General features: G+C 37.2%; 1 protein-coding gene and 1 long non-coding RNA gene across 2 annotated transcripts in view; one reads left to right on the plus strand and one right to left on the minus strand.

Moving 5' to 3' along the window:
* Nucleotides 1-7372, minus strand: part of LOC134667905 (semaphorin-5B) — a 55196-nt gene extending 47824 nt beyond the window's left edge. The window contains exon 1 of the mRNA XM_063525318.1: nucleotides 6940-7372. The gene's annotated coding sequence lies outside the window, so the exon portion shown is untranslated. The remainder of the gene's footprint in view (nucleotides 1-6939) is intronic.
* LOC134668106 (uncharacterized) overlaps nucleotides 1-22822 on the plus strand; it is a 518821-nt gene that overhangs the window by 422594 nt on the left and 73405 nt on the right. The window lies entirely within an intron of this gene.

Here is a 22822-nt window from a genome sequence, read left to right on the forward strand (position 1 = left end):
GTTGTGGTGTGTAAAAGTTTTGAGAAGCACCACTAAGCTATTTTTACCAGGTGCCATGAAAACTGTAAAATGTAGACTAAAATAATCATTTTAAATGGCGCTTACAGATAAGGTGACAATGATCTCGAGGTCAAAATATACTTCGGAACTCTCAGTCGAGAGTTTCGGGCCTAACTCATTTTGCAATTAAGTATGAAATACGACACACATGATATTGATATTCTATACGCACCTTTACAATTTTTGTTAGCTCAAGCTACTGTATATTTAGATCAAGTGTAGGCGCGGCAGGTGGATAACCTCTTGGTAAATAAGATTGATAAAAACCGTATCAATTTTATAGAAGTGCTTAAACATTGATTATGTACTTAGTAAGTGGGTATTAATCACCTACATCTGGACAACTATAGTTATTAGCTTGATAAAGCAACATCTACAAAGTTGACTTAAACTAGCACTTAGTTAAAAGTAGGTTAAAACGAAATCAATCATAATGCGGCCTAGTTAGTTGATACGAATTATCTATGTAGCTATGAAGAACCCATTCATTTTTAAACTAACATACATTTTAAATAACTTTATAATGAGTACAATCACTAATAAGTACATAAGTACCGTTTTTAATGGTACTTATGTTTGTTATGCCTACAAAAGCCAGTCTATTCTGGGTACCACTTTACAAAGTGTATTGAAAAAGTTACCACTAAAATATGTTAGTACCTAGGTGCCTAGTTAGTACTTAACTTAAATTACTAACTAGGCACATAGTTATTACTTCTTACTACTAATGACCCTTAATAACTCTGTTGTTTTTATAACGTAATTAGCATTTTTTTTTATTATTTCGCGGTTTTAATTAATCCTTGATAACAGTTGTTTGTTATTTATCAACGTATATATTATATTGCAATAGTAATAATGTGTAATGTATTTTAAATTAAGTAGTTATTACAATTCAGGCAGAGCAAGTGTGTTAATTGCCGTCGCAGGCCTGATTTAAATCGTAATCGTGTGGTGGAGTTAACGACAGTTAACGCAAACAAGGCACGACCTTAAACAAACAAATAATTTTAAAGCATTACCGCCTGATTGACCCGATTCGATATGGAAAGTGTACACATATAGTAGTGCTCCTTAACAGATAAGATATACCGGCACTTATATGTTATCGCTCAATAAGTATAGTAATGGAAAACGTGCGTTACGGATTATGCAATACAGAAGTTTGGTGTTAAAACGATATGGGGTTAACAGTGTAGGTATCATTAGAAATAGTTAGTAGCCAATTTAGACGAGCTCAGAGGGTCTACCGCGAACCACGTTCGGAGTGTTGCCTCCTTGTCACGCCTAAGTACAAATTTACAAGTGCGACAGAGGCAAATCGTCGAACGTGGTTCGCGGCAGGCCTTCGATCATTATGATCGATGCGGTAGGCCCTCAGACCAGACAATTCCGGTAGTTTTAACACAGTAATTGTTATGGCAATGGTAACCACACAGAGATAGTGGTTCCTGTCCGTATTATTTCTACAAAAACCCGGGTTGCCGGTGCCGGTGGATCTTCACCCGGTTGTCTTAAAAGGGAATGCACTCCAGTGTGTGGTTCGATTGGCGTACAGATGTTTTGATTAATTTAGTCAGCGAACTGATAATTGGATGGATACGTCTTTTCTTGCCGTACATAACTTGTTAGTAGAATCTTCTCCCAAATATGTAGGTACAAATTTGTTGTGGTCGTAGTGTATTTCATAAGACAGAAAAAATGTCTGTAAACATAAACAGTTTCAAAACGCGTATTAAGTATATATGTAAAGCCATAAGGATATTAGCCTATTTGCTGTCCTCAGCAAGAAAATACAAGCCAAATGGCTGCGATTTGCACGCAAATGACATCTAACCTACTAGTACTAATGGTCGATAAGGTAATATTCCACCGGATGCGCAAACCAAAACAAAAATAGAATAGATGCAACTAATGCAAAACCAAGCAGATGGGTGTTAACATGTAGTAACAAGGTATCATTTTGCATGCTCATGAAACAAAACTAGATTCCGTCATGTTTGTCTGTCTTACCAAGATCCGGTTGGTGAATAAGTTAAAAAAAACTAGAGTGTCCATGTGACTCCGCTACAAAGGTTAGTTCACTTTTGGAGGCAATAATTACCGTTCTTGGAGTGGATTTCCCGCTTCCTATCTAGTTATTAAAGTTTTGGCGCGTGCTTTTCATAACAGGGTTGGTGGGTGCCTACCAAAGAATATAATACTCACTAGGAGAAGAACGATAACTCCATACAAATAAATGTCCCCAAACGTTTATACGTTTATACTAGTAGCGCCGCGTTGTGTACCAAGAACTAAAGTTGACAACCGGTTTAGCCTGGCGGGTATTGGTAGGTAGTAATTCTGTTGATAAACATATTTGTTATCTTTATATCACGAAATACATGAAAGATGCAAATATTACCCCTTGTTTGTGGTATTATCAATTGATTTAAATAAAAGGCATATTTATGTTTATAACATTGTATAATTTTATTTATTAAAAATATGTTTTACATATAGAAATATACACTGAAAATTAAACCCTGACAACTTAATAAAAAAATTGACATTAATAAAGCGCATTCACAAAGTCTCCAGTGTAATACAAATAACATTAGGCATGCCTACCTATTACACTTTACACACAGATACACTACACTTTACACACAGCATTTTACACAGATTTCCAACTAGTATTCATACATTTCTTCACGGTTAATTAATACGCTTTCCAGATGCATTATGACTCGGTTCCTTCTGAACCCACTAAAACTGTGAATTTCACTCTGGCTGCTTCAACAGCCGTTGCTCCGCATTTAGCACATTTTCTATGTGCATTGCTGTAATCCATGTAGGTACAGACTAACGCTACGTCTTACGTAGGCGAACAACGCGCGAACGCGGCGCGGCGCGGCGCGGCGAAAGCGGCCGCCGCCGCGCCGCGCCGCGCCGCGCCGCCTGACATTCGCGTGCAAATCGCGCCGCGCCGCGTTCGCAACGAGATCGCTTACGTAGGACACTTCTATGGGCATCAAAGGATTGATTTCGCCGCGCCGCGCCGCGCCGCGTTCGCGCGTTGTTCGCCTACGTAAGACGTAGCGTTACAGTCTTAAGTGGAAGTACCGCTACGTTGTATTTATTATTTAAAGATTTAATAAATAAAATTTTCGTTATGAACTTTAACCACAGCAGTTGGACAGAGTCATTGACAAATATATTTTTTATTATGGTGGGTAGACGTACCTACCCTCCATATATTTTATGGACATTTATAAAGACAGTTGGAAGCAAATATTCAATTTTAAAACTGAATCGCGTATATTAAGTTTTAAGTGTTTTAAGCCCCGTTTTATGATTAATAATGTATAAAATTCGTGATAATTTAAATCAGAGTTGGGAGCAATGTTGCTGTAGAAAAATGTTTTTATTTTTATTACTCGCAACTTTTTCTAGGAGGCCAACGCACACATAGAAGCTTCAGGTGCACACATGCGCAATTGTTTGGGGACATAACTTTCTTAGGAAGTGAACAGGCCTTGGTGCCTACCTACTACTAGATGATAGAGTACCATCTAGTCCATCAGGATTATTATATACCTCGTTTTCTCTTGAATATAAAAAACATCGTCAAGTGAAAAACAAGTCAAAGGCTAGGTTACGAAAACGACATGCTCGAGTCACAACACACATGGAAAACGCCCCAAAAACTAATTTGGGTGTGGCATTTTGGCAACCACTTTCGCACTGTACTGTACATAATTGCAGGTAGATAGAGGGCGTACGTGCCATCAGCCGTGTTCACACTCGTGTGTTCGGTTGGAACACATAAGTAGTAAACAAACTGAACAATGGAGGCCCAGAGTCGGAACAAGGGCCACTGTTTCTCGGAATAGCGTCGGGCCCATATATCAGAGTGAACTGGTTAGGTTAGGATCGCGCGTGCTGCACGGTAACTTTTGGCTGTAGGTATACCTACGTATACCTAATAAATTCGGATTTTGTGCGTAGGTAGTCACTACAAGTCATAAAATTTGCTAAAGACGCCGCGTTGGCCACATCTTTCTTTTTACAGTAAACTCTGAAACGTACTGATTAATTTTTTTTCATGATGGGAATATCGTTAGGGAGGATTAAGGTTTTATTTTACTAAGGTTTCATCTGAAGAAATAGAGCATTATATTGAAATAGTTCTCGTGTATAATAGTTAAATTTTGTAACATCCTGAGACCTTGCATACAATTTTTTGTCAGTACATATTCCATAGTCTCTTCTGACCGTTTATGGAATAACTAAGGGTCGGTTGCACCAAACCGTTCGTATCGTTAAAGAGTTCGCTAAATTTTTATGTATGGAAAGTTTCATAGTAAAGCATCGGGGCGCGCCGGCTGACGTTGATCAGTCTGTCAAATGTGGTTGGTGCAACTGGCCCTAAGGGTTCCAAATTCAAATAGAAAACTGTGTGTAATGTAATGTAGTATCTAGGTAGGTGGCTACTTAGAAATAGTTGTAGGTAGGTAGATACCTATAATAGTAATTTATGTAGGCATTCATTAAAATCAAGTGAGTAATGAATTTAAATTCATAATGAAGCATTGACCATGAAGAAGTCAATGGCAGGAACTAGAAAAAGACACATTTCATTGTTTTAAGTGTTCATGCAACTATCCTAAAGTAATTTGGGCTGTGGAAATACGTACTTATTACCTATTATCTAGATTTAAGTTTCAGGTCAGGTACTGTAACATTCCTGACAAGTCTAAAATTTGCACCAACCATCTACAAAACTATACTACTTTCATAAACATGAAACATGAAAATCCTAGTTTTAGTCCAAAGTATGATCTATCCAAGATGCACATATTACAGAATTTCAACCTTATTCTCTATGCAAGAAGATGTAGATTCTTTCAACAGTTTTTACAAATTATGTTTATGAGAAATTATTTTAACCATACTAACCATACAGACACGTAAAACATGACATAAATTAACTTCAGAACTGACAAGCTATTATTCCTGGTAACCTAACACATGACTAACTCTGCCTCGTCAGACAAACTTAATTGAGCTTTTAGTACAGTCAGCAGCTGATGTTGCTAAGCGGGCGAGATTTTCAAAATGATCTTGACACAACTTTAATGTTAAGAGAAGAAGTGTGTCAAGGTAATTTTGAACACCACGCCTGCTTAGCAACTTCTGCTGCAGACTTTACTTCAGCATTAGAAAAGAAACTATATTTACTAAGCAACATTAAATTTAATAGTGAGTTGAACCGGAACCTTTGACAGTAAGAATTTCCACAGAACTCGTAAACTTGAAAATGTTTTTTAGGATTACCCTACCTCAAGTTTATTTTGCAAGTAGTGCTTATGTAAATCAATTTGCATGATGTATAATTTTTTATAGATATTACTTTGTTATGTTTCTAATCACAATTTAGGTATTTTAAGTCTCAACAAAATTGAAAATGCTTTCCAACTCTCATTTTGATTGTTATAGCTCAGCGACTACTAAACAATAAATGAGTTTGGCCTCGCCTAAATGGTATTGTGGCCGTGGTTATGATTTGATGTTCATTGTGAGAGTAATTTGCATTTTCGTCGGCACCACAGCTGACAATTGAAGCTTGCAACATGTAATCAAAGTTTAAGGCAAATTCAACTTGTTTTTCAGCCGTTTGTGACTTGGCAGCCAAAACTATTATGTATTTAGATATTGGTTGTTACATGGAAATGTGTATTCCGTAAGAAATATACCCATGTCATGCCATTAGACAAAAATATCCTGTGTACCTACTTTGGAACTACTGGAAATTTGTCTACTAAACCTTAACAACCACCAACAGTAAAAAATCTATCTAGATTATCTATAAATAAATGAGAATATTATCAGACTTAAATTTCTATACAAAGCAGGAATAATATCTAACAATTACAAATGAAATGCATTAAGCATACAAAGTAGATACTTGGTTTTCTTGAAGTGCATCAAGTAGGCAAAAAGTTTGCAAGTACCAAGATTTATGTTGTCACAGACTGAAAGTGATGTGGACTTGTATCCCTCATTTTTTGAATGAAGTCATCCACAAAGTAATTTTGTCAGTTTGTGTATTCATTTATTCAGGTAAATTGTACATGGCTCATTTTGCTCTGTGGTCCCATTGTTTTATATTTACAAACAAAGATGGTGTCATTTCCATACAAAATGGTATGTCAATTTACATGTGAGTAAACTGATTTATGAGTTTAAGACTCATTACAACCATTTGGTTGTTAACATAATTTGAAAAGGAGCTTAGAATGAGAGAGTAGGCCTTATTTATAAAATATTCCTTTTAGGCCTTAGAACTATGTTATTTAGAAAATATTTCTGTCCTGATTTCAAACATCACGGCATTTTTAACATAATTATTTTAAACAGGTATAAATCTAGATTTACTATAGTTCTAACCAGTGTGTGGGCGAAGACAGTAATATTTTAACTTAACAAGTTTACAAGCTGCAGGTATTGCAGGTAAAGGTTTGGATAAGGCAATTCTATAGTGTGTGGGCTTCCCTACACCATTATATTTGCGTAGGCACATAAAAGTTTCGCAAACATCCTTCCAACACAGTTCTTGTTTGAAACCAGTACATATCTACACACAAATTAGGTTCATAACTCTCAAAAATCCCCGCGCGTATATTTTTAAAAATATTTTACTGAGTTTTGATTGTTTTGAACTCGAGTTTGAGTATAAACAAATATGGGTTCCAAATTTGAAACTTCGAAAATCATTCTGGGAGGATTAATTAATGAAGTGAATATCTTAGGTAAGCAAGGTTTAACTTAAAAATTGCATGCGAAAGTAGAGTCCGTGAAAAAATTAAGTTACGAAACAAGACACTTCATTCTTACCATAAACGTTATGTGGGTGAAGTCGCAACAAAATTCAAGTTCCAATAATCCAGTGGCGCGAGTGAATGAAGCCCATTCTACAATATCCAGTTTAGACCATTGTTTAATTCATCACTATACGCTTTTTGTTTCGTATAACTTGTCCGGATCACTGTTTATATTTTGTTGACACAAAACGAGGTTGTTGCCGTTTGCTCTTCTAACATCTGGACTTTACTTGACAGATTTCACTTGATGTAACTAGTAAATTTATATATATTCACAGTATTTAAACACCGGTTACGAAGTAATTCGAGTCAAATATGGTTAAACAAAAGTTATACACTTGTAAAAAGTCAGTGAACAAGCCAAAGCAGCAAGTGGCTGGCGGGATTGAAAAAATAACAAAAGCGACGACCACTACCACGCAGAAGTGTGCGTGAATGCGCGCGCGCTACTTGCTACTTCTCCCGCCTGCGGAAAATATTGCCAGCTTTAAATTTTTTGTCTCCAAAGAAAAGTTCTGATAAGCTCGATTACTTGTTTGAAATTTTTAAATTCTTAAAAATGCAAAAATGTAGAATTTCTTATGTCACACGTAATTTAACACAAATTTCGCCAAACGCTCGGAAATGTTGGCGTTATTGTAGCAGTAATAGATTTTATAATAGTCATCGTGTCGTGTGACAATGCAGTAAATTTTAATACCCTTACTTGGCAAGAAAATTAACTACTGTGAATCAAAATGGTAGCTTGATACTTTTAGCTTAAGTATATCATATACTTAATTTTGATCATTTATAAAGAAAAAAATAATATAATCAAGTACGAGGAAATCTTTATTCTGGACAGACTTAATTTAAAATAGTATTGCCGAAAATTGTTAATAAAGACGCCACGAGTATTTTTTGACTCAGTTAAACAACTTTGCATACACTACTTTTTCTACGACCAAACACTTTGAAATAAAATTGTAAATTTAACAAATATTTTTAAATCAAGAAGTAGCAAAAATGGAGGGTATGGGCGGAAAAAGAATCTAAAGAACCTTACGAAGACCTAACGGTAAGCGAAGATAGTCATATTGTTCATATATTGTTCAGCGTGTGATACTTATTTGAAATAAAAAAAAATTAACGTAGTAAAGCACTTGAAAAGCCAAAGTCACCAAAAAAATGGCACTATGAACGATTTTTTGGAAAAAAAAAGAAATGAAAATGAAATGAATTTTTAAGTAAACCTATGCTTGTTTCTCATCAACTGCAATATTTTCTAGGTTTTTTTTAGGGTTCCGTACCTCAAAAGGTAAAGATGGAACCCTTATAGAATCACTCGCGTGTCTGTTTGTCTGTCCGTCTGTCACAGCCTATTTTCTCGGAAACTTGTCACAGCCTATTTTCTCGGAAACTACTGGACCAATTATGTTGAAATTGGTACACATATGTAAATTAGTGACCCAAAGATGCACATGTTTTTTTATAATTTTAAAATAATAGGTTCGAAGTTATTTGAGAAAATAGCCGAAAAATTACCATTCTCCCCCCCCCCCCTTTATCTCCGAAACTACTGGGTCTAAAATTTTGAAAAAAATACACAAAATAGTTCTTAACCTGTAGATGACAGGAAAACCTATTACAAATGTGCAGTCAAGCGTGAGTCGGACTTATGTACGGAACCCTAGAAACGCGATGTGGACTCGCACTTGGCCGGTTTTTTATATCACCGTTATAAAATGGAACTGCCTGCCTGCTTACAGAATAATAATAAAATAATAAAATTCATTGTAAATTAATATATTACATTATACTATTTATATTAAATGTCCGTTTTTTACTTTATTATATATTATTTTACAACTAAAAATTCCATAGAATCTAGAACCACGGTATGCTTCAAAAGGTCCAAAGCCTGTATGCTACGAAAAGTCGTAACTGTCCTAAGCCTATTCATCAATATCTGTTTGTTTAAAAATAAATGACACCATACAACTTATGACTGGAGAAAAAAGTAAAAACCTAGTTTACCTAGTAGTTAAGGCGTATTGTACGTATATTTGCTACAACCATAGAATAGAAGTACGAAAGACAAAGGATAAAAAATGTGTCTTAAATACATCCCTGTTTAATTACATAATCCAAGAGTAGGTTTATCACTATAAATATTTTTATTACGAAATATCACAGTTTTTCAATAACCGGCAACACCGCCATTCAATGTCAGGCTTTGATTGCATACGTATACGGATGTACACGCACACTGACGACATGGCGTTACGATTGGCCAAGAGCTTTGTGAGTTTACCTCAGCCCGCGTACGAACGTCCTTGCGGCCACCGACCGCGGCGCGGTGCCTCCATAGCTATAACTATTATGTGCATGGGTCTATTACAGAATCCATGACTATGATATTGCAGGTTTTTAATGATTCAAATATGAGAATACATTTACTTATACATTGATTGGGAATTACTTAAATATTAAGGTGAAATAATTTTGATGAATTAATGATGTTATGTGGCATAGTTTGGGGTAAATGATCATGTTGTTGGCCTTTATATCTAATATCGGCCACCTTATGGTGTCTGCCTACCCCTCCGGGAAAAAGGCGTGATTGTTTATACAGGGTGAACCAAAAATTTCTGCACTTTTTAAAAATTCATAAAAATAACATGTTATTGTCTTTTTATTTATTTTTTTAGCCTAACAACAATTTGATGTTATTTATTTTTTAACAAATTACAAACTTGCATCATCCAGGTGACCTGCATCTCGTCGCTGACACTCCTGCAATCGACTGTGTGAACTTTGGAAAACTCGCTGACACTTTTCGTTGCTTATCATGAATAGTGGCACAACTCAAAATGAAATGCTATTGCATTTAATATTCTATAAGTATTTTACTGGTAAGATTTAAAATCTAATGGCATTGTATTTTGTTTTATACCACTTTTCATGATAAGCAACGACTTGCATCGGGGGTCGCGTATACCTCACCGTGAATGTTTTCTTTTAATTGGGGTATTTTCATCAGTTTATTAAGGTAAGTACGCGGTACATTCGAGTCTTTAGATATCCCCACAGAAAAAAATCGAAAGGTGAAAGGTCTGGGCTTTTTGGAGGGTAGAAGGATGTTACCTTTGCGATAATTCAATTTGTTGGGAACCATTTTTTTACTGCCATGGCAGTAAACTCATGTTCGACATATGGCATAGTGCCCCATCTTGTTGTATCTATGGCATGGCCTACTGTTGTATCCTTCAAATTTATTCAACTTTGGAACCGAAACCCTCACGTCATCTTCACGTATTCCACTGAATTTGCTGTAACGCCTGTAACGTTATTTCCTTGATTATTTTCAGCTTAGGCCCAGACCTTAGGTACACCTTGTGACTTTTTTTGTGGCGATGTCTGAAGAGTTAATTAAGTGTACTTTAGTAAACTGATCACAATACCCCAATTAAAACTTTACAATTACTTATACGAGTACTTACATACCTAAACCTACTAAATTTCAGATAGGTAACATCATAAGAAGTAGGAAGGATATGGTGGGGTGGGGTTGCAAAAAAGTCAGTTACTTAAGTGAACACTGCCGGAAGGAGCAAGTTAAGGTAACATAATCTGAAGTCTTAAGTTTCCCTAAAGTAGGTAGGTAGATGCATATAAGTAGGTAGCTACATTTCCGATCGTCGTTGTATAGACCGACAAGAAATTGTACAAAATTATTGAGGGTGCCACTTCCTACGTAACTGTCACATTATTGACGTAATATGCTCTACAATAAATAAAAAAACGGCAACAATTTAGTATGAAATTTTTTTAGTTCCAATTTTAAGCAAAACACAGGCCTGACGGTAGGAAAATTATTTGAAGGAGTGAACTGAAAATAATAATTTCATTTACTTAGTTAATGAGTAGGTACAATACCTACCTTACAGATTTTAAACGAAAGGCACTTACTTGGATAGGGTAAATTATCCAATGATTGACACTTAAAAATTAAAATTTTAACCGACAATGATGTCTTATTCATAGAATACCTAGCATACATTAATCAACTAAAAGTTCTAATTGAGGTATATTAGTAGATTAGGTACTTACCTACTCATCTTCCTATAAGTATAATATTATAACTGTTCAAGATTTTTGATATCATTCTATTCTAATTACTTAGATGTAGTTGTAGTACCTAATACCTAGTGACAATGACAATTGTTCCATGTTATCTAATTAAGTTACCTGTGTGTGTTTTTAAGTATTCTATTTTTCTCACAAAAGGTTAATGGTACATAAATAACCAAAAGTAACTTAAATATATCTAAATATTAAAATATTTTAATCTAAAAGGCCTCCGCGGGCTGCACCGGGTGCAAAGGTGCCCATTATACTTGCCGCGTTACCACGTTGGATAGCGATGGCCAGCCTTTGCACCAGGTACGAACCCGTACATTTTTCTCACAATAAAGAATATCGAGTCCGTCAATATCATATTCATAGCAATACCATTTCCATTTAACAGTTACATACAGGTTTTCGTGGCAATAGTTGTGACGATTCCAAATATTACCCGAGGTAAGCCGAGGCTCTAATCTATTTTAAAATGAATTATAAGTAGGTAAATAACATTTACGACACTTAGACCCACTTGCACCATCCCACTAACCTGGAGTTAACCAGTTAAACCTGGAGTTACCATGATTACCAGTACAATTTGACACTCGGTTAACGGGTTTAACCGCTTAACCTCGGGGTATTGAGATGGAGCAAATAGGCCTTAAAGGTTTATTAATGGGACAAGGTTGACACAACCGGTCAAGTTTTTTTTCGAACGCATTATTTATTTTGCCTCATCCCTGATCAAAAGGTGGCAGCGGCAGGCGCTAATCTTCTTATAAATTGGAAGCTGTCTGGTTTCTAATGTGATTGAAGGGCACAAATCCACAAGATAATACATATTAACCGGCCAAGTGCGAGTCGGACTCGCGCACGAAGAGTTCCATGCCATTACGCAAAAAACGGCAAAATCATGTTTGTTGTATGGGAGCCCTACTGAAATATTCATTTTATTCTGTTTTTAGTACTTGTTTCAAGAGCGGCAACGGAAATACATCATCTGTGAAAAATTCAATTGCCTATAGCTATCACGGTTCATGAGATACACCCTAATAGCATTTTCTTGTAGGGATTTTGTTGGGCCTTTGTTTACGTATTAGTTGGGCAACCGTTATATTTGGCCGTACGATTTGCTGGAGGGCCCTCGACAAAGGCCCTCCCGAAGATTCCCAACAGAGGGCCATTAGAGTAATTTTTTCGTTGGGCCTATTTAAATAAATCATACAATTATTCAACGGTGGTGGACTTGGTTGGGCCGTGGTTGGGCCTATACACATTTGTTTGATGGTTGGTTAATTGTTACATTTGGCCGTACGATTTGCTGGAGGGCCCTCGACAAAGGCCCTCCCGAAGATTCCCAACAAAGGGCCATTAGAGTAATTTTTTCGTTGGGCCTATTTAAATAAATCATACAATTATTCAACGGTGGTGGTTTTGGTTGGGCCGTGGTTGGGCCTATACTCATTTGCTTGATGGTTGGTTAATTGTTACATTTGGCCGTATGGCTTGCTGTAGGGCCAACTGCAAAAAAATAAAAAAGGGCAATTTTTTCGTTGTGCTTCTGTTTGCAAATTCAACAATTACCCAACGGCAAGTCAGGTAGGTCGGTAGGTAGTCGTGCACCAGATTGAAGGCCCAACACAGCTTGTCCCACAAAGGGCCAACATTGTAACTTTAACGTTGGGCCTTGTGTAGGATTCTTACAATACTACCGTAGGTAAATAGTTGTGTAATTTATAGTGTGCCTACAGTCTAATTATGTAATGGGCTTTTGTTTACGAGTCCTACAGTTACCCTACGTTAAGTAAGTGGTTGTGTAATACGACGTTGGGCCTTTGCTGATAAATATGTATTACAATTACACTACAGTAGGCATTGGTTGTATCCACATGAAGGCCCTAGGCAGCAGTTGTTGTTAATCTTCTCTGTATCGTTCCAATTTTAGTATATGTACTGCCGAAGCAAGTACACTTACTAAACACTCTAATTTGTATATATACTAACCGCACTTCGAAACTTCGTAAGCGAGATTTATGTTTTTTGAGATTTAAATTGAGAAAATGTTGGTAAAATACAATTTTTTAAATTTATGTATAAATTTTATAGTTATAGCTATTAGATTTATAAGTTACTTTAAAAAAATATTATGATTATATCCGGAATAATCGAGAAAATAACTATAACTTCGATGTTTGGAGACAGTAACGCCATCTAGTGACGCCACAAGCAAACTCAACTGGTATTGTTGGGCATCAGTACCACAGCCAATGTTGGTCAATGCGATATTTGTGCTCACTGGGCCAACGAATGTTATCGTTGTTTAGCCACCGGTACCAAAATACACAAAGGCCCATTGTTGGGCATCCGTGCCACAGCCAATGTTGGTAAATGCGGTATTCGTCACCATTGGGCCAACGAATGTTATCGTTGTTTAGCGAACGGTAGCAAAATACACAAAGGCCCATTGTTGGGCATCCGTGCCACAGCCAATGTTGGTAAATGCGGTATTCGTCACCATTGGGCCAACGAATGTTATCGTTGTTTAGCGAACGGTAGCAAAATACACAAAGGCCCATTTTTGGGCCTCAATGCTACAGCCAATGTTGGTAAATACGATATTTGTCGTCATTGGGCCATCGTATGATATCGTTGATTAGCCAACGTTACCAAAATAAACAAAGGCCCATTGTTGGGCATCAGTGCCACAGCCAATGTTGGTAAATGCGATATTTGTCATCATTGGGCCATCGGATGATATCGTTGATTAGCCAACGTTACCAAAATACACAAAGGCCCATTGTTGGGCATCAATGCTACAGTCAATGTTGGTAAATGCGATATTTGTCGTCATTGGGCCATCGAATGATATCGTTGATTAGCCAACGTTACCAAAATAAACAAAGGCCCGTTGTTGGGCATCAATGCTACAGCCAATGTTGATAAATGCGATATTTGTCGTCATTGGGCCATCGGATGATATCGTTGATTAGCCAACGTTACCAAAATAAACAAAGGCCCGTTGTTGGGCATCAATGCTACAGCCAATGTTGATAAATGCGATATTTGTCGTCATTGGGCCATCGGATGATATCGTTGATTAGCCAACGTTACCAAAATAAACAAAGGCCCATTGTCGGGCATCAGTGCCGCAGCCAATGTTGGTAAATGCGATTTTTGTCATCATTGGGCCATCGGACGATATCGTTGATTAGCCAACGTTACCAAAATACACAAAGGCCCATTGTTGGGCATCAATGCTACAGCCAATGTTGGTAAATGCGATATTTGTCGTCATTGGGCCATCGGATGATATCGTCGATTAGCCAACGTTACCAAAATAAACAAAGGCCCATTGTTGGGCATCAGTGCCACGGCCAATGTTGGTAAATGCGATATTTGTCATCATTGGGCCATCGGATGATATCGTTGACTAGCCAACGTTACCAAAATACACAAAGGCCCATTGTTGGGCATCCGTGCCACAGCCAATGTTGGTAAATGCGGTATTCGTCACCATTGGGCCAACGAATGTTATCGTTGTTTAGCGAACGGTAGCAAAATACACAAAGGCCCATTGTTGGGCATCACTGCCACTGCCAATGTTGGTAAATGCGATATATGTCATCAATGGGCCAACGAATATTATCGTTGTTTAGCCAACGGTACCAAAATACACAAAGGCCCATTGTTGGGCATCTGTGCCACAGCGAATGTTGGTAAATGCGATGGTGGGCCAATACAAAATTAACGTTGGCTACGGAACGAACCTCATCCCAACGTTTTCCCTACCGTTGGCACCGTGGGCCCCAACGAAAATGCTACTAGGGCAGCCTGGTGACAGACAGACAGCGGAGTCTTAGTAATATGCTCCCGTTTTTACCCTTTGGGTACGGAACGCTAAAAACGGTCGAAACGAAATAACATATCACTATATAACTGGCTGTTATTGTTGTCAATAATCAAGTTTCATTTGCGTCCTACCCATTTTACGCCCCTTTAGGTCATTTAAATTATATTTGTGACCGTCTTATTGCATAACTTTGCTACGTGGGTGCGAAAACGAATGCCTATGCCTACACAGCTATGTAAATTACAACCATGACCGCAGTTCGTTCCTTGTTTGATTACAATATTATTTCTACCATGCTGGCATAGGTAGGTATAATAAATATAATAATATAATATACGACTTCAATCAGTATGCTAAATAAGTTATTTAAAGTGCGAAAACTGACACATGTAGGTATAACGATTTATACTGTGCTGAGGAAATTATGGAGATAAGTATGTTTTATTATTCATTAGAATTTAAAGTGGTTTTATAAGCCTTATAACTTATATGTCATATATTTATTAGGTAGGTATGATATTTTGATTACCTAAGTACCTACTTATAAGTACTTATAGGTTTTAAAGTATTAGGTACTCAAGACCAGACTTATTTTGCGCATTTTTTATTTGTATTACACCGTTCGCTTGCTTTCCACCCTCCTGGTATAAAAATGTCCCTACAATGACAATAAATTCTAGTTCGGACTACGTTCTTAGCAAATTAGTCAAGTGGCAAGTAGGTAGGTTTACATCTATATCACCTACCTGTGATTTTGCATCCTAAAGGGTCCTTAATATGCTCCATGTGCAAGCATAGTTCGAACTAGCCTTAAGAATCAGCACATTCTGAAAACGGAATGAAACATTGAAATCTAATACCAAGGAATAATCTGCAAGCCGAGTTTAACTAAAGATAGTGATATACTTATTTTTATTAATATGGCCTTAATAATAGCCCACCCAATTCGTCTGTGCAAAAATAATATCTATATAAACAATTGGGTGGGCATTTTTGTAATCTAAACACAAATCTGAGAACAGAACATGCAAAATACGACTTTGTTACACTGTCTTTAAAGTTTTGAATACTAAATCTTTCATGACAAGGCAAGGGGGTTACTTGTACTATGTTGATAAGTAATTAGCAGAAAGTGTGAAGGTCCTGAGGTTATCTGGAGTAAAACAACAAGAGTTGCCGCCGATCTTCGCACTGGGTTCATATTCCAATCGCTTGGCTATATATGCAAAGAGCGCTGAGGGGACACTCAAAGCAATTCTCTTGCTCGACCTGGCAAATTGTGACCTGGCCAGATTGCAATGCCATGCAGAGTTAGCTTGGTCTGACTCTACCTATTTAATATTTGTCGCCAAGTGATTGTCACACTCGTCACTTTCGTGCTACTCTCGTTTCTCTATGCGTAGTTTCTAGAGAAGTTTATGATCTCGAGGTTTCCATACTTATACTGGTTCGTTAAAAGCGTACACTCTGTAAACGATTACAATAACAGTCCTGACAAATCGGCCTCTGACTGTACTAATTAAATCTAAGACTACGCACTTAAACCAATTAGAACATGGATCACTATCAGTTTGGCCCAATTTTAAGAAAACTTGAGTGATGAAGTCGGGAAATGGCAGGCCGCGTAGGAATCAACAATATATGAACTTTTATTGGCTTATACATTTATATATATAGGTAACTATCATAGCCATCATATCAACCGAAAGACGAACACGTCCAGTGCTGACATTAGGGCTCTATCGCGGAACAAAGAAAGTGCATGGACTCTACCGAGAATCTCTACAATGATCTCTTGATACATCTCATACATCTTGTTGGAGGCCTCTTCTTCTGCTGCACGTAAGTATAAATACTGTGGGTACAAATTATAATTTGTATTACTGATTCCAGTTCGAGTTCCAGATTCCAGCGCCGCTTCAGGAGCCTAATCCCTCGAATTGGTGAAGATCCCATCCAGGATTCGTACACCAATTTGAATCCACGAACTCCTCTCTGCTCTCTTCATTGTACGAGTAAGTAAGTATCATTGAGTAAGTAGGTAGCATAACACGATTAAGAATTACTCTTGTGCAGCTAATTTTAACTTTAAGCACTTGATACTCTTAATACATTCAGGTGCTTCTGCTTAATCTATTTATATTTAGTTCGGGTGATTGGTTGTGTGAAGTGGAGGAGAAAAAACCGGAAAGCGGACCCCCGGCATCGATATAATGGGGATGCAACCGGGGTAAGCGGGAGTGCGTGAACTAAATAAAAAAACAACATACTCTCACATAAATTATGATTTACTTAGATACGTATTAACTAAATATATATACTCGTATTAGGTGATTTATTAATACCCAATTTCGCGGATCACACAAGGCATTTTCAACCGATTGTCAAAAAGTTTTGTTTCCTGAGTCAGTTCAAGTTTAAAACGATTATTTCGAAAGTTGTAAATAATGATTAGGTACCTAGTACAAGTTAGGTCCCTAGGTAGAATGGAATGTGCAATTTAGAAGACGTTGCAGTTTTCTACAATAACTTTGGGTCTATTTATTATTAACGTTTATAGTTCCAATGCATTATTACAACTAGGTGTATAATTCTCACAGCTTTTGCACGCAGCCGAGCGTTTGCCTTAGACTTATAGTCGCCATCTGATATATCACAGCGGCCCAGGTATTCACAAATATCTGAGTACTAAATCTATTGTCAAGACATTCAAGTGCACACTCAGATATTTTTGAGCGCCTTGGCCGCTCAGATATATCTGATGGCGAATGTACAAGGTTGAAAAAACACACCAGCTAACTGAGATTGCTTTCTATTATGAGTTTAAGAAAAAAAATACGATTAAATGTTTTCCTAAACAGCCCATAAGAAAGCGTACTGAGATTACATAAAGTACCTAATAATTAGGTACCTACCCCAGTGGATCTCGGTTCAACAATTCACAGTTACACTGGTTCCCCAACTCTCCATTCAAAATGCTAAAGCGACGGCAATACGGAGCCAGCTTGCTTTACAAGCCACATCCGGAGCAGAAACCATCGAGCTCATTACAATAATCTGGACGAGTAAATTATTGAACTAGCCAAGTGAAGTGCCAACAACGTAGGATATATTCAGGAAATAATTAAGTACCTATAAGTAAGGTTGAAAGTAGAGTTGGATGAAGAAAGTCACTCTCCTTTAGCATAACTGCTGCATAAGTTAATTACCTAATACCTCCTTTGACCTATTCGTTATGTTAGATAATGTTAAGAGGGTTAACGCTAAATTGTAGTTTGTACCTCTATATTTAATTTTTATACGTTTTAATCAAATGCAAATGCCATGAAAGGTATTTTACAGGGACTAACTCTAAACAAAACCTTAAAAGATTAAAGTTTACTTGATAGAAAAAAAGTTACCTTCTAATTTCCTGGTGCAAGTTAAGTATAACAGTAAATAAGTAAGGGTGTGTGTCGTGATAAGGTCTACAGTTTTCAGTTAAATGTTGTTCTTTATTACATACACGACGTGTCACCTCTGTTTACACCAAAAAGGTTTGATTGCTCGTGATATCTATGTCATCTGTTATCTAATGACGCACTGAGCAAGGTCATCTCCAGATTAGATACGTAATCCGATATCACGGTGAGGATTTCCATTCTGTAGTGGCCTCGTCTGAGATTTAGCAATAACAGTATTGGAAGATTAAATCGGAGTTATAAATAAGATTCATTTAGAGACAGGTTTAACTTAAACCTTGTATTGTTCTCTTCGGCCAGACATCTAGGTCCCATTGCGATACATTTTAAGATATGTTTTCAGATGAACAGATATGGCAACGAATGTGCCTTAACTTACGCAAGGTGTGCGAGTTAAAGCGTTGTTTGGTTAGTATGGTACCTATTAATTAAAACAACGATTTTGGAATGGAACATGTAAACTCTTTTCGGAGAGAAATATTCCTGGGCGTTCCCTGATAGAGCAATTCAATCCTCATAAAATGATCTATTCTTGGCTAGCTCAACGTTCCATATTCCTAGAATAGATTCCTGGATGCATATTGTGATAGTTTATAACAACAATTTTATTGTTATAGGTCAGTTACATATATGCTGACAATCCTTATCTTCTTGCATTCATACGTCCGCTTGAGTACTACCTATTGCATGCAAATTATAAGTACGATAATTAACCTCAAAAACATTAAATTTGCTGATTTCCGAAAACAAGGTGACGCGTACAAACTATAGAGAGCAAGAACCAATATGACACACATTACATCCAGGATATTATTTACTTGTATAATTAAATTATTTACTTTCTAAATGGCTATGCTCTTAATAAAATCGTCAGTTTTAGGTAATTCCCACGTTAATTCAATTACCAGTTTAATCAATTACCAGCCAATAAGTAATCTACATCTTTTATGTCTTTTCGCCAACTTTCTGCCAATGTCCTTCTTAATCGTAAAGGTGTTACCTGGCGGAAATCCGCATTAAACTGAAATGGCGACTTAATTGCGTTTAATTTATGGACAGTTCTATTACTTTCATCAAGAAAGACATTAGCGATATAAAAACTTAATGTAGATACGTCCTTTCAAAGTTCAGTCGTGTAGGTAAACATACATGGTTCGTTATACGGCTCATGTTTGGGACTAATTGCATGCAGTTCTGGTTCATTCAGTTTCATTAGTTACATAAAATAATTGAGATAAAATTACTGACCTGTTTCGTTTATATTGTTTTGACACCGACTATATTTCCGTAGGTAATGTAAGTAAGTATTATCGATACTTTAGGAGGACAAGAGAGTAATCAGTAGAGTATGGGGTAATATGTACGTTTACAAATAGCCCCAGAAAACTCAAGAATGAGTTTGTCTGTCGGAACATCAGTGCGTACTTCAGTTCAATCAGTAGCTATATTATCTTTCTCTTTTAAGAAATTAGAGTGATCCGATATAAAAGGTGCCATAATAATATAACTTCTTGAGTATTATTTTTGATGAGGGTCGGGCTGGCCGGAGTGATCAAGATTGCGGTTAGAGACTTGTTAAAACCCTCACTTTTTGTGGCTGTTTTTACAGTCCATACTGCATAATGGTGTCATTTTTCAATTACCTCCTACACTCATTGTTTTTGGTTTGAACTAATAAAAACTGGATTAAATAACTTATGAGCAGGTTAACAGATATTTCAGATCTACTTATATTACGGGGTTAACCGGTTAAACCCGGAGTTACCTGGTGAGTTGGCTAACCCATGGTTGGCGCTTAGTAGCATGACTAAAACAGTAATTGACATCTTGCATTATCTGCAACAATAAAAGTGATTGTCACAGTCGCTTATATTTTTCGTTTAAAAGCAAAACTTGTTTCTTCAAAATGGATCGAATTTTCGATTCAGTATCCTCCTCTCCTCGATTGTGTTACATTACAGTACAACAGGTAAATTTTAGATAAAGGCCGAGTCAAAGCGACGCCATATTTCTCTGGACTCTGGAGTATCAGTGTTGGGCGTAATTAATTACTCGTTTAATTTAATTACATGTAATTGAATTACAATGTAATTGAATTACAAAAAATTTAATTACATGTAATTAAATTGTCTGTGTAATTTGCAATTGTAATTACATTAATTAGTAATGTAGGGTAGATGGGAGTTTCACTCAAACGCCAATGTCAACGATACTTTTATTGACTATGAAAACTTATACATATAGGTGCATACATTTATGGGTTCATACAAAACTGGTTACTTCCTAACTAACTTAAAATCGAATAACCGACGGCAAGGTTGAGCACGCCTGTTACCGATGCAAATTGCCAAGGGACAGTCGGGAACCTATCGCCAAGGCACTAGCTAAACCTAGGGAGGTCAGGGAGAAGACTGCAAGTGGCTATCGAACTCCCGACCGAGACTTGAGACTAGCCAAAGGACAGAGGTGTACCTATCGCTAAGGCAGTCGCTAGCTAGAATGATCTGATGCGGCGCGGGCTGCGGCTTTTATACCGCCCGGTCGGCGATCGTCGTGCGCGCTCGGTGCTCCTCGGTGGCTGGCCGGTGTGACGCAGTACTGTGCGAGCGAGAAAGTATTCAAGCCCACGCGTCGTGAGAATTAGTATTGTTACATTCTCCCCCTCTGGTACTCGGTAACGTCCCGTGAGAGTACCAGGATCAGTATTGTTACATTCTCTCCCTCTGGTGCTCGGTAACGTCCCGTGAGAGTACCAGGATCTGTATTGTTATAGTCTCTCCCTCTGGCACACGTATGTCTGAAGAGAGAGTAGGTACCAGGACTTGTGTAGAACGATGTCTCCTTCAGTTTTCGCCAAGTTGGCACTATCCTTACAGTTACTGCCTGAGAGGGTGTTCGACGGAACCCTCCCCCTGGAGTGAAGCTGGTCTGAATAGCATACATCAACTGTATTGGTGTTACTGTGGATTTTCTGTTGCTACTATGACTTCTTGTTGTGTTGTTACTACCTTCTTTAGATGATTCGTCGTTTGCCTCCTTATTTATTTTGTACAGTCCCATTTTACACGTAGGGTAGTTTAGAAAAATTATGTAGGGTAGATGCAACTTCTTCTTTAAAAGAGTGGGTAGTTGTCATTGTTGAGCGTGACAGCTCACAATAATGTTAAAACCAAGGGACAGTCTATGAACCTATCGCCAAGGGACCTAGGTAAGTCTTGGAGAAGACTGCAGGTGGGCTATCGAACTCCAGACTCATTATGACTCGAGACTTGCCAAAGGACAGAGGTGTACCTATCGCTAAGGCAGTCGCTAGCTAGAATGATCTGATGCGGCGCGGGCTGCGGCTTTTATACCGCCCGGTCGGCGATCGTCGTGCGCGCTCGGTGCTCCTCGGTGGCTGGCCGGTGTGACGCAGTACTGTGCGAGCGAGAAAGTATTCAAGCCCACGCGTCGTGAGAATTAGTATTGTTACAGTAATTAAATTACTCAATTACTTTTCATTTACCTTTTTAATAATATGCAAATATGAACAAATTTACTTGGAGTAATTATAAAGAAAAACTTTTATGAATTCCATTATACGCTGGATAACGTTATAACATATTTTTTATCCCTGGAATCATACCTTTACAGAGTACTATGCGCATACCGCATTAGTATTGGGACGCCACTAATAATGACGTAAGCGCCGACCTAAGGTGCCTTTCGGGTTGGACTGTAGAAAGGGGGGGCTGGGACTTAGATTTTTTTTTGACAAAGTGGTGTCATTATGACACTATGTATTTTTAAATGATTATAATGTGTAGATCATGTCAAAATAAGCTACTTTTACTGAAAAAACTTTTCTCTAAAATAAAAAATGGCTGAGTTAGACGCCTCCAAAGAATAATATTTTTAAAGGGAGCTGGGACTTGGGAAAATTTTCAACGCGAGTGGTGTCATTATGACATATATTTTAAATGATTGTAACTTATAGAACACGTCAAAATAAGCTACTTTTACTTGAAAAACTTTTTTCTAAAACTTTATTAAGAACTGTTTTAAAACCCCTGTTTTTTTCATTTTCTCAAAAAAAAATTCTAAGGCCCAGAAACGGCCTCCCTTTGATACAGTCGTTCTTTTCAATTTTAGAAAAAAGTTTTTCAAGTAAAAGTAGCCTATTATAACGTGTTCTATACGTTACAATCATTTAAAATATATGTCATAATGACACCACTCGCAATGAAAATTTTCTATGTCCCAGCTCCCTTTAAAAACATCAATCTTTGGAGGCGTCTAACTCAGCCATTTTTTATTTTAGAGAAAAGTTTTTTCAGTAAAAGACGCTTATTTTGACGTGATCTACACATTACAATCATTTAAAAATAGTATCATAATGACACCACCTAATCAGAAAAAAGTCCCAGCCCTCCCTTTGCTACAGTCCAACCAAATCAACCAAAGTTAACATTGACAATGTTGCTTAGTCAAATTTAAAACCA

Source organism: Cydia fagiglandana, chromosome 1, assembly GCF_963556715.1.
Source record: "Cydia fagiglandana chromosome 1, ilCydFagi1.1, whole genome shotgun sequence".
In the NCBI taxonomy this organism is placed as follows: Eukaryota; Metazoa; Arthropoda; class Insecta; order Lepidoptera; family Tortricidae; genus Cydia; species Cydia fagiglandana.